The 12,514-nt window shown below is 40.9% G+C and overlaps 1 non-coding gene and 1 pseudogene across 1 annotated transcript; one reads left to right on the top strand and one right to left on the bottom strand.

Annotated features, from left to right (window-relative positions):
- LOC116100111 overlaps nucleotides 1–12,514 on the bottom strand; it is an 89,750-nt pseudogene that overhangs the window by 64,244 nt on the left and 12,992 nt on the right.
- On the top strand, nucleotides 11,666–11,787 carry LOC116096358. Its single transcript, XR_004120965.1, has one exon. It is a non-coding gene; the product is annotated as a U6atac minor spliceosomal RNA (small nuclear RNA).

Here is a 12,514-nt window from a genome sequence, read left to right as displayed (position 1 = left end):
ATAAAGAAAATATCTAAAATTTAAAAAAAAAAGAGGTTTAATTGAGAGGGAGAGAGGGGGCAGTAGTGTGGAAAGAGAGGAGGGAGGGAGGGATAGAGGGAGGGAGGGAGGGAGGGAGAGAGAGAGAGAGAGAGAGAGAGAGAGAGAGAGAGAGAGAGAGAGAGAGAGATGGAGGAATGTTCCCCATATATGTATGGGTTCTGACATAATAGCCGCAGGTAAAGGTGGGAGGTGAGCCCAATGGATTCTGGGAATATGGTGGCTGTTGCCCTAGCAACAGGTCTGAGAGATCCGCCAATGTGACACCACAGGCTTTGGAGGCCCTGATGCTAACACCATGACCTTGTCACATCTGCAGGTTGTTAGGCAAACTTGGCTGCTAGTAATTTTCTATTCTAATTTTCTAGTTTGGAGGAGAGGAATAGCTAGAATAGAAGAGTTAGTGTGGGATACTACTTTATCAAGCTTACCTATAGGGGGTTCAGTGTTTTCTTATCATCTGTAATTAGAACTAAGCTGACTCCAGCTACTTTTATTTTGCAAATGAAACATCATATTTTATTTCTTACATCTTCTCTCTCAAAGCAAGCCATAAAACTGGCAGGGATTATTCTATACTCTGTCTCTCCTTAAAAGTCCTAGTATGCTCATTTCAGAATGGCCCTACCCTATACTCAGGAGAAGAAATACTACATAGAATGATCAAATAGAAGCTGAAGCAAACAGCCTACCTCCACCACATCAATTTATTGGCTTTAGATTATGCTTTTTTTGTCCAGTTGGTTTCTCCACAACTGTCCACTTTTCTCATGAGACTCAGCATAAAAACACAGCATCCTTTGGGTCATCTAGTCTCTGCTTCTGAAGGCTGCTGGGTTATTCTACATATTGTTGGATAAAATTGTATTTTTTCTCTTGCTAACTTCTTTTGCCAGAGGAGAGAGTTTGTGTGACCCTTTTGATGGGTGAGAAAAGGGATACATTTTTATCCCTATGACTTTCTGTTGACCATTAATTATGCTGTGTCACCTTAAAGACAGGTGAGTTTCATTTTATCTTGGTAATAAACCTAGCATATAGTCTTTTTCTTTGAGGAGACTTGAGAGGTTAGGAAAGCTAATCAAAATGGTCATACATGTGAGTCTAGAACCCAGATCTCTTGACATCAGATTTCTTGGAACTCTTCTCAAGAATTAACCTTCTATAAGGCTTTCTTGAGGGTAAGCTATTCCATTAAAGGATTCTTTCTTCCCTTTCATGTTTCCACTGTTTTTATTCTTTCCTTAGAAATATTCTAAGAACTGAGAGCCATCAGCACTGTGAGAACAAGTGTAGCTCATGTCTTTCTTCATGCATCCTTACGTTTTACTAAACAGTCAGTACCACCATGCATATAGGTTGTTGTCTCACAGGTGGGGGTATCAATAATTATCTCTTGTTAAGGGAAGTTAAAGGATATTTTAGAAAGCCAATCATGAAACATGTTTTCTCTAACTCATCAATAAACTGGGAACCAGAAAAGATGTCAGGATGAATTCACAGGAGAAAGCAAAAAACCATAAATTTATACACAGTGATAATGAAATAAATCTTCAAAAGCCAGTTTAGTTGTTTGGAAATAACAAATTGCTTTTCACTAGACAAAAAGGGTTTGGACGTTTAAAAATATATTTACTTATTTTGTTTCTATGAGTACACTGTAGATATCTTCAAACACACCAGAAGAGGGCACTGGATCCTATTACAGATGGTTGTAAGCCACCATATGGTTGCTCTGAATTGAATTCAGGACTCAGAATTCTTATCCGCTGAGCCATCTCCCCAGCACCAGGCTTGGACTTCTTTAGGGAAGAATGAGATGATGTCAAATTTATACTAATTAACTTCTGTCTCCTAGGGAATGGCAACGCTTTTCCCATCCCCCACCCCCACCCCCTGCCCCAGTGATAACCTTGAGAGACCTCTAGTACAATACTGTGTGAATATTCAATCATTTCTTTAGTATGTATCAAAGTCCTATGTTTTTATTTAACTTTACTCTCTTTTCATATCTCTTAGAGATGAATGTCATCTCCAAGGATACTCATGATCACAAAATAAGGCTGGCCTCATTAGCTTTGGCCTAATTATGTACATGGGTGTAGAAAATATTTTTTTACCACCTAGGGACATCTTAAATGATTGAAGTTCACATAAGGAAACTCAGATTTCAAAGCTTCTATGCCTTTTAATTTTAAAGTTAGGATAACCAATGTTACTAAATGCTCTACCAAATTTCAATTACACTGTCTATATATCTCCCCAAAGTCCCCCTCAGGGATGGAAGTAGAGAGGAGCCTGAGGAAAAGAAGGTCCAGTGACAGGCCCAAAGTGGGATCCAGCTCAAGGGGAGGTCCCAAGACCTGACACTATTACTAAGGCTATGGAGCGCTCACAAAAAAATGGACCTATCATGACTGCCCTCCGAAAGACCCAACAAGCAGCTGAAAGAGTTAAATGCAGATATTAGCACCCAACCAATGGACAGAAGCAGCTGACCCCTGTTGTTGAATTAGGGAAGGCTGAAAGAAGCTGAGAAGGGTGACCCTGTAGGAAGACCAGCAGTCTCAATTAATCTGGACCCCTGAGATCTCCCAAACACTGGACCACCAAATAGGTGGCATATACCAGCTGACATGAGGCCCCCAATACACTTACAGTAGAGGACTTCCAGATGTGTGTTCATTCAGAGATGATGCACCTAACCCTGAAGAGACTGGAGGCCCCAGGGAGTTTAGAGGTCAGGTGTGGTGAGTTGGAGGACATCCACTTGGAGACAAGGGGTGGGGAGGAGGTATGGGATGTAGAACAGAGGGTAGACAAGGCGTGAGGAATATGGAGTGTAAAATAAATAAATAAAAAAGAAAGAAAGAAAGAAAGAAAGAAAGAAAGAAAGAAAGAAAGAAAGAGTGAAACCAAACATAGTCATTCGTGACTCACACTGATAATTTTAACACTAAGGAGCTGAGAAAGGAGGGCTTCACTGAGTTTGAGGCCATCCTGGGCTGTAATAGTGAGACCCTGTCTCAAAAAACAAAGAAGAAGAAGAAGGAGAGAGAGAGAAAGAAAGAAGGAGAGAGAGAGAGAGAGAGAGAGAGAGAGAGAGAGAGAAGGGAGAGGAGGGAGGGAGGGAGGGAAGGAGGGAGGGAGGGAGAAAAAAGTGTGCAAACCATTGTGATTTTTCTACGAACCCTCTAAAATATGGCAAAGATGGTTTTAAGTATATAAAATATCCTGAAAGGTTTTTTTTTTTTAATTTTCCCTATACTTAGAATCTGATTGAAAGAAGGCAAGCAACAAAAAACTGCCAAAGGAGATTGAGACAATTAAGATAGGATCAAAAGTACCCCCGAAACATCAGGTTATATATTTAATCAAATGTCAAGAAAATATTTAAAGTAATAAAGAGGTTATCATAATAGTAAAGTATGTTGGTTCTTTTACACAGAAGGAACAAGAAACCTTTGTTTGTTCTTTTCTAACATAGTCAAGGATGTAATAAAGTCAACATAAAGCACAGGAAATGGTTGCACACGATATCCCTGCTATGTAGAAATCAAAATTAATTCCTTTTACTATAGGCAAAGGCAATAAGCAGTAAACCAGGAAAATACAGCAATCAAAGCTGAGCACACATTGCTAAGATTTTTACACATTTCACATTTTTAAAGCAAGTTTTATAAGCTAGGACAAATAAAATTCACTTTCCAGGTTTTGTATTTCATTGCCTCCATCATAGTTGGGGAAAAATGAACAATTTAAAGACTGTTCTTTTGACCCAGGTATAATGGTGCACACTTGTAATCTCACCATTTGAGAGACTGAGGCAGGAGGATTTCCATGAATAGATCAGCCAAGCATTAGTAACATGAGAGAGGGGTGAAGAGAATATGCAATCTTGCATCCAAAGTCAGCACTAATTTCACTATAGTATTAAGATGTTGGACAGGATCCTGGAAGCCTGTATGGGTCTGAGCTAGGTCCTCTGCATATATGATATGGCTGTGTATCTTGATATTCTTGTGGGACTCATAACATGGAAGCAAGGCCTGTTTCTGACCCTGTTGCCTTCCTTTGGGACACTTTCCTCATACTGGGTTGCCTTGTTCATCCTTATTAAGAGAGAAGGTGTGTAATCTTACTGCAACTTGCTATGCCATGGCTGGTTGATATCCATGGGAGGTCTGTCCTTTTCTGAAGGGAAGGGAAAGAGGAGTAGTAGATAAGGGGCAGGATGCGCTGGGGGAGGGCTGCGATGAGAGGAGGGAGGGGAAACTATGATTGTGATATAAACAAAAATTTAAAATACAGACAAAATGGTGCTGGGCGGGGAATATGGCTCAGCAGTAAGGTACTTTGTAACATACGTAAGACTCTGAACTCAATGTCAGTATCAAAATTCCAGTATCAGAAATAAATTAAATTAGAAGATAGACTGGGGATGAAACATGCTCATGATTATTCTCTTTAGTGTGTTGAGTTGTCTCTATTTTCATTTCTTCTTTAAAAAAAAAAAAGTACTGGGCAGGGACCAAATCCAAGGACTCATGCACGGTAAGCACCAAGCTCCAAGGTGAACTGACTCTTCAGCTCCTCCATTTTTATTACTAATGTAGCATTTAGAGTTAATCCACGTGCACAAAGTTCTTTAGAGTCCTCAGTAAACCCCAAGACAACATAAAAAGAGGGCCAGGTAATAAAAAGAGGAGGAGGAGGAGGAGGAGGAGGAGGCAAGGCTGAATGCTGCTGAATTAAGGCAGAGTAGCTGTTTTGGAAAGAAAGTATATTCAGAATTGTGGTTTTTCTGTTACAGTTTCTCACAGTACAGTCCCAACTAGTCACACTAAGTAACTCACTTCTGTGTCATAAAAACTGGCAAGGGGGGGCAGCTTGGGGTAGCTAATTGAGAACTTCTGCATGAGCATTTTAGAAGACAATCCCCTAATCCAGCTTTCTATAGCTGTACACTGCAGTCATTCCTTAATTATGAAAAGAAAACTCAGGCATTGAGGTGGTCCAAAGATACAGTGTCTTCATGCCGTGTAAAGTGAGCAGAAAATTATCAATATGGGGCTGTGTATGGTTTTATGTGATCCAGATACCCCACGGTTACTCATTCCTCAGTTCAATAAACTATAATTCCCTAATTGTAAGCTGCTTTGAGATTTAAAACAATGATCTGTAAACTGACCTATTGTAAAATCTAGCTACTACTGCAATAAAATGGGGGTCTTTAGAATAAGGAATGTTTATTTTTTAAAGAAACCCATCTTAAATAAACAATAACATAAAGAATAGTGGTTGGCATACCATAGTCCTAGTCTCGTATCATTCTTTATTATTAGATAGATACTGATCTTCAGACAGAAAGCCCCGGCTTACAAATCAACATCTTCCAAGGCAGTGGTGTTCGCCGATGCTCAGAAAATGCCTTTCTCAGTCGTGGAGCTTCTTTTGACCTCAGTTTCTGAATGAACCTTCTAGGGCCTTTCCCCAAGGCATAATACATTATTTTTTCTATTAACCTTCTTATTAGTTATCAGTTTTTCCTCCTACTTCATTGACCACATAGAAAGCAGCAAGTGAGAATCTCATCAACTTTTAATTCACACCAACCTCCTGCTCTAACACTGCCACTCTCAGTCTCTTTCTTAAACTGTCAGAAGAAATGAAGTCTCATTTAGTACAACTGTGTTCGAGTGCTAGATCACATACCTATTTGTTTCCTCAAGGAATATTAACCCAGTGTTTGCCTCCTTCTGATAACTATCCCATACTATAGAGAGGAAGGAGAATCACAAGCTCAGAATGTTACAACTCACAAGTCTCCTCCTCCGGGCTACATAAGCAAAAACAATTGCTGAGGTAGCAGGGGACAATGGAGGTAGCTTCAAGTTAGGCAGGAAAGTTCAATTATTCAGTTTATGAGTCATCATCCTTGCTGGGGGTCAATTTTCAGTGACCTAACTACCTTCATAACTACCTTGCTTTTATAACTCCTTACCTGTGCCCCTGGGACTCCTTATCCATGAGTAGCTCCTCAGCCACGCTCCTGTGATTGGTGCTCCTATAAAGAACCACTCATCCATGCTTTTGTATCCCTCATCCATGCTCCTATAAGTAACCCTTCATTCTGAATGACTGCTTGCAATGCTCCTTTAAGTAACCTTTCATTTACACTCCTATATATAACCACTCACCCATTCTCTCCTGTGGGACTTTAATGGTCCAGGATTACGGAGGAAGGGTCGAGGATATCTTCAACCCCAGACAACTCAGATGAGGACGGCTTTACTCTTTGACCTTTTAAGCTCCCCGCAACACCCTCCATACCTATAGCCTCTGAGTATGCAGATGAATTGTCTTCCAACACTCCTGCCCTAGCCAATGATACAACAGCCACACACAATCTGGGACAAGAGCCCCAGAGACTCTGGCCACCTCCCCAGAGACATAAATATACCACTTCCACCCCACCCCCCAATAAACTGAACCAGTCTTCCAAAGCTGTTCTCGAGTGTGTACTCAGCTGTTCCTGGGTGTGTGTTCTTTGCCTGCACACTCACTGCCGACCAAGATCCTGCCTGCACCCAGCTGCCTGGCTAAGCTTCCCTCCCTCTAGTCCATCCCAGTGAGCAAAGGGCCTGACTACCCCAAAGCAGGCTCGAGCTGGCACACCTACAATAACCCCGTACTAATGACTCCTGTCAGTGACACCTCACCTAGGAATAAGCCTTCAATCATGCTCCCATGTATGTAGCGTAACCTACAAAAACAATCCACTGATTCACCAGGCTAGACTTAGGTAAACTTGCTTCATTGCCACATCTGGACATGTGCCCTGTCTAGAGTGAACTTCAGGCCTCCATAGGAGAAGCCATGCAACAACAGCCTTTCTGTTTCCATCAACAATTGCCTTCAAATGGCCATGTTGTTGTGGTGGTAGTAGTGGTGGTTGTGTTGTGACTAGTTTCACTTCATTTGGTTTCTTATTGGTGTTTTCCACTAATGACCATTGACTTGGTAGCAAATTTTATCAGTACTATGATATCTTTCAAGAGTGTTGACCTACTTTTTTTTTTTTTTTTACATTCTCTAGAAATTTACAGTAAGTTTAACAAGTTCCCAGAACAAAGAAACAAACAAAACTCAGTTGGATTTTTCCTGGGTGTTCTTCTTTCATTTGGTTGCTGTGATAAAAAATACTCTGACAAAAAGAAACTTGGGAGAAAAAGGGTTTCTCTAGCTCACACTTCCAGTGTGCAAGAACTGAAGCAGAAACCAGAAAGGTTTTCTGCTGGCTTGCTCACTGGCTTTAGTTTTCTTATATAACACAGACACATCTGCCTAGGGATGGAACCACCTACACTGGACTGGGCCTTCCTACATCAATTATCAATCAAGAAAATGTTCCATAGAAATGCCTACACACCAATCTGATGTAGATAATTCTGCAACCGAGATTCTCTCTTCCCAGGTGACTCTGAGTTGTGTGAAATTGAAAATAATCCCAGAAAATGGGATTGCATTGATGTCTATACTGATTTGAGAAGAAATGACATGACAATATTGACTCTTCCACCATATAAACAAAGTAGGTCCATTTCTACACTCAAGTCTTCTTTAATGTTGCTACAGTTTACATATATTTGTTTCTCTATAATTCTTGGGCATCTGTGGCTAGATTTCTTTCTAAGTACCTTATGTTTTTATCCTGTTATCTATGAGACCACTTTAAAACTTAAAAAAAAAATTCTAACAGTTTGATACTAAAACAGAAAATTCAGCTTCTTTTCTATGCTGATTTTTGTATATAGAAATATTGGTGAAGTCACTTAGGATCTGTAATTATAAGTTGTAGACTGTTCAATCATCCACAATGATTACATCATAAACAAATGCTTGGTTCCATTATTAAAAACCTTTATCTTTTTCTTTATTTTTGTCTTATCCCACTGCACAGTATTGAGCAGAAATCTTCACTAACACTAGTCTTTACCCCCACCCCTCTTACCCACCATGAAGAAATCCTAACAAGTCTCCATTAATTACACCTTGCTGTTTCCTGAGTTTTTCTTGCTTCTCTAGAAAACCTGTGTCTGTCTCTTTTCAAGTGTCATCTCTCCCAGGCATATTTCCATTCTCCCAGCCTGAGTTCCCCGCCTCTACCCATGCATTTTACTAGGGTGTTGCTTATTCATAGTTGATTGTAAGGGATGCTTTGATAGTTTCTGAGTCAGTTACTGGAGCTCACACAGTGCCTAGCACACAGAAAGAAATCAGGCATAGAGCTAATGGATGAGTGCTTGAAGGGGCACATTGTGGTTGGCCTTCTTTCCTGGATGTGCTTTTGGTGTACTTGATCCATCCTCATAGCCAATATTTTCATTAAAAGGGGAAATTTGAGGAACAGACTGAACAGAATTCATTATCAAGTGTTACAAACCAGGAAGAAACTAACTGTGGCCAACTGTGTGTGGTTTCCCTTGTCTTAGAGGGAAGGCCTATAAATCTTCACCCCAGTGAACATCAGGGAGGCCAGAAGGCTTGCATCTGCCAACAAAATATACACGGAAAATGCATAAATCACATCCAAACAGAATCTTTGAAAAGAAAACCATGGGTTTTTCGTTTTGTTTTGTTTTCAGTTTTGTGTTTTTATGTTTGCTGTTGTTCCTATCAATAGTCATACCTAATGAAGAAGAGTCATTTTCCAACTCTTGGCTTCTCCTTCAGTCTGGGTTCCATGGCAATTGCAGTGGGGAGCAGAATCAGCAGTAACATAACAACAGATAACTTGAGCCAGAGAGAGCTAATTTTTGTTGATATAAACCATTGTGCTTTGAAGATTTGAAGGTTTACTTTCTGCCCCAAGTACAACATAACTTAAACTTGGAGGTCAGCTTCTCCACCCCTCTGATGTGCACAATTGCATTTAACTCAGCACAAACTACCATCTCTTACTATTCAATTTTATGTGTATTTGTATGTGAAGGATGAGCCTATGTGTGTGCATCTCTCTGCATATGCAGAAGTCAGAGGGGTACCTCAGTTGTCATGACCTTTCACTCTTTACCTTACCCTATAAAGACAGGTGTCTCACTGGCCTCTGGAGCCAACAAGCTCCAACAATCCTCCTGTCTCTCTATCCAACTGCTGTTCTAGAACTGGGGTTACAGTCACAGGGATGGCCACACATGTTTTTATATAGGGTCTAGAATTTGAGTTCAGTTTCTCATGCTTATGCAGCAAATGCTTTTGTCCATTGACCCATCTCCCCCAACCTCATTTAAAAAATTAACTTTTTAGTGATATGTAATATCCCTCTATTGAAATAAATGAGTACCCTTTAGCTTTCTGAAATTAAGTTCAAAGTGTGTAAGCAAGGCAGAAGCTACCAGTTGTCTATGAAAATATGCATATGCTTATGTTGCCCTTCTAGACCTACAGTATTCATAGGGACCACATTCCTAGAGCCTCAAGAGGGACAGAAGCCTATAGCCTCAATATTAACAGGGACAATAGCTTAGAGCCTTAATGTTAACAGGAGCAGTATCTTAGAGCCTAACTGTTTACAGGAATACTACTGCTAGCTAACATGTTAACTTGCACAGACTCCCTTGCACAAAACTCTATTCTGTCTAATAAAAAAGAAAACCAGCAGAATGCTTCTAAGTAAAGATTCTGGGAAATTATTTTTCTGACAAGTGGGACAGGCTTCTGCTTCGTGTCACTTGCCTTGTGCTCTCCCTAATTATTCTTGGGCATGTCTGGAGGCTCAGCAGCCACCTTGTGTTCCTGAAGTGGTAAGCTGTTATAGATGGAGGAGAGAAAGCTATAAGACATCTTGAAAGAACTTCTTAAAAGAAATACCAGATGTAGGCTAGTCAGTTCTAAACTTTTTGTTACTAGAAAAATAAAACTCATATATGTCACCTGTGTCAAACCCACTCTTTTAGAGTTTTCTACCATGTGGTATGAAAAATATTGAGCTGACACTGTAGATGTGCATGAGTCAAGATTTCCCAACATCAGAAGGCATGCCTTTTTCAGCCTGACAGTTCTTTACTGAGAAAAGCTAACACCTTGTAGGATTCTAGGCAGTATCCTTAGCTTTTACCTACTAGAGCACAATAACAACTCTGCCAGCTGTGCATTTGCTTTCTACCACTATATTAAACCCAGGAGAAAACCCAACATATTAAGAGCAAAGTTTCAGGACCAGATGGTGGCAGAGTACACCTTTAATCTCAGCACTCAGGAGGTAGAGGCAGGTGGATCTCTATATGTTCAAGGCCAGCCTAGTCAGAGAAGCAAGTCCCAGGATGGTCAGGGCTGTTCCACAGAGAAACCTTGTTTCAAAAAAAGGAACCCCCCAAAAGATAGGAATATCTGGGAGAGGAAAACTACTCACCTCACAAAAAAGGCAAAAGGAGTCCAGTAGCCCCACCCTCACTGCACTTCTAGAACCCAACTTCAAAGTTCTAAGGCCCTCCCACTAGTCCCCATCTCTCAGATTCTGCTGCTTGCCAATGGCAGCACTCAGGGGATGAGTCTTTGACAGTTGGGCCTTTGGAAACAGTCAAGAACGTAAATAGAGGAAATTGTAGAAACAAAAATATCTGCGGGATATTGCTGATTTTCCCTGCCTGATGTGCCCTGAGCAGTATTTGCTGTATGCCATTCAGAACCAAGTTTAGATGTCATCATGTGATGACAGAGGCCCCCTTTACTTCTCAAGGCCTGTTCTTTATTTTGAGCAGCTGAAGGGATAATGTAGATAAAGGAGAACAGACTTTGGACCAAGTTTGAGATGTGGGTGACTCAGCACTTTAATACTTGAGACACTTAAAAGAAAACTGATTAATTAATGCATAACATCTTGCCTCACACAGAATCCTTCATTTACATCTTAAAGACACTTCACAGAAATTGTGACATCTGTGGTACTTTTGTGTCCATTAAAGGTGCTGTTTTTGAATGGGAAAGAATTCTTTCCCAGATGTCCTCAAATAATACTACTGATGACACTGCTCTGAGACTAGTGATGCTCTAGGCAGGAGCCTACTCTACTTTCTGTGCTGTGCCAAAACACCCTGACCCAAAAGCAATGTAGAAAGAGGAAAAGAAAGGGTTTCCTTGGCTCACTATTCTGACAGCCCATTAGTGCGGGGAGATCAACACAGCTAGTCAGATCACAGCCACAGTCAAGAGCATAAATACATGTTTGCTCCCTGCTTCATAATCAGTTACCTTTCCCTACTCTTGCACAGTTCAGGGCCCAGTCCATGAAAAGATACAGCAATTTACGGTGGGTCTTCCCATGTCTATTAACAATCAAGACAATTCCACAGACATGCCCACAGGCCAACCTGAATCTAGGTAATTTTCCAACAAGACTGTCTTCCCAGGTGATACAGATTGTATCAAATTGACAGTTAAAAGTGACAGACTCGGGGCCACACTGTAAACCTGTAAGCAGGAAAGCTCATGTTTTCCAGCTCTTTCCATCCCCACCCGCCTCAACATAGAGCTAGGAATTGTCCTTAGCATCAGTTTATAGTACCCAAAAGAGAATTCTGAGAAGCAGGGTTAGTACACTGAGGGCTTAAAAACATGGATTTGGCTATTGTGTGAAAGATGATTAGCACTCCCACTGCTGAAGACAGAAGAGGTCCTCATGCCTAACAGCACACATGCAGTTAAGGCATTCCTACCTACTTTGTACCATCTCATCAACATATTTCAGCTGACTTCTATGTCTCTCACCCAAGGCTCCCTTTCAGGCTCCTCCCATTCCTCTACTTCCCTACACCTGTACCTTCAACCTCCTCTCCCAATTTATTCTAGTAATCCTAATGTGCCACACTGTGCTCCAAGCAACATAACTCTTGAGAAGGCTAATCCAATTTCAGGCAAGGCAACACTCCCCTTCCTAGTGCACCTCAAACCAATGAGGTGTCATGTAGAATGGAAAAAGGCCACTCCAGTTCTCATGATCCCAGAAAAGATGGCTTACCCACCTAGTCTTTGCTGTGTCTACACGTTATAGAGAAACAGATAAATTAGACAAGATCCAGTGCCATTTCTTGGTTCAAGTGTCTATAGCATCCTGGAGTCAGAGGTCATCAAGGCTTTTGACACAGCCATGCAGTGACCCTTAACTTATTGGACCATTTACACACCAGGTTCCCTTACCAGAGGTCTGCCCAGTGGTACTGTTCTACTGGAGAGGTGGCCATATAACATTTTTTATTAGATGTTTTCTTTATTTACAATATCTCCTTTTCCAGGTTCCGCTCCAAAAATAAAATAAAATAAAATAAAATAAACAAAAAATAAAACAAACCCCTGTTCCTTCCCCCCCTCCCCTTGCTCACCAACCCACCCCCTCCTGCTTACTGGAACTGACATTCCCCTACACTGGGGCATAGAACCTTCACAGGACCAAGGGCCTCTCCTCCCATTGATGACT

Source organism: Mastomys coucha, chromosome X (genome assembly GCF_008632895.1).
Source record: "Mastomys coucha isolate ucsf_1 chromosome X, UCSF_Mcou_1, whole genome shotgun sequence".
NCBI classification, from domain to species: Eukaryota; Metazoa; Chordata; class Mammalia; order Rodentia; family Muridae; genus Mastomys; species Mastomys coucha.
This window is presented reverse-complemented; position numbering and strand designations above follow the sequence as displayed.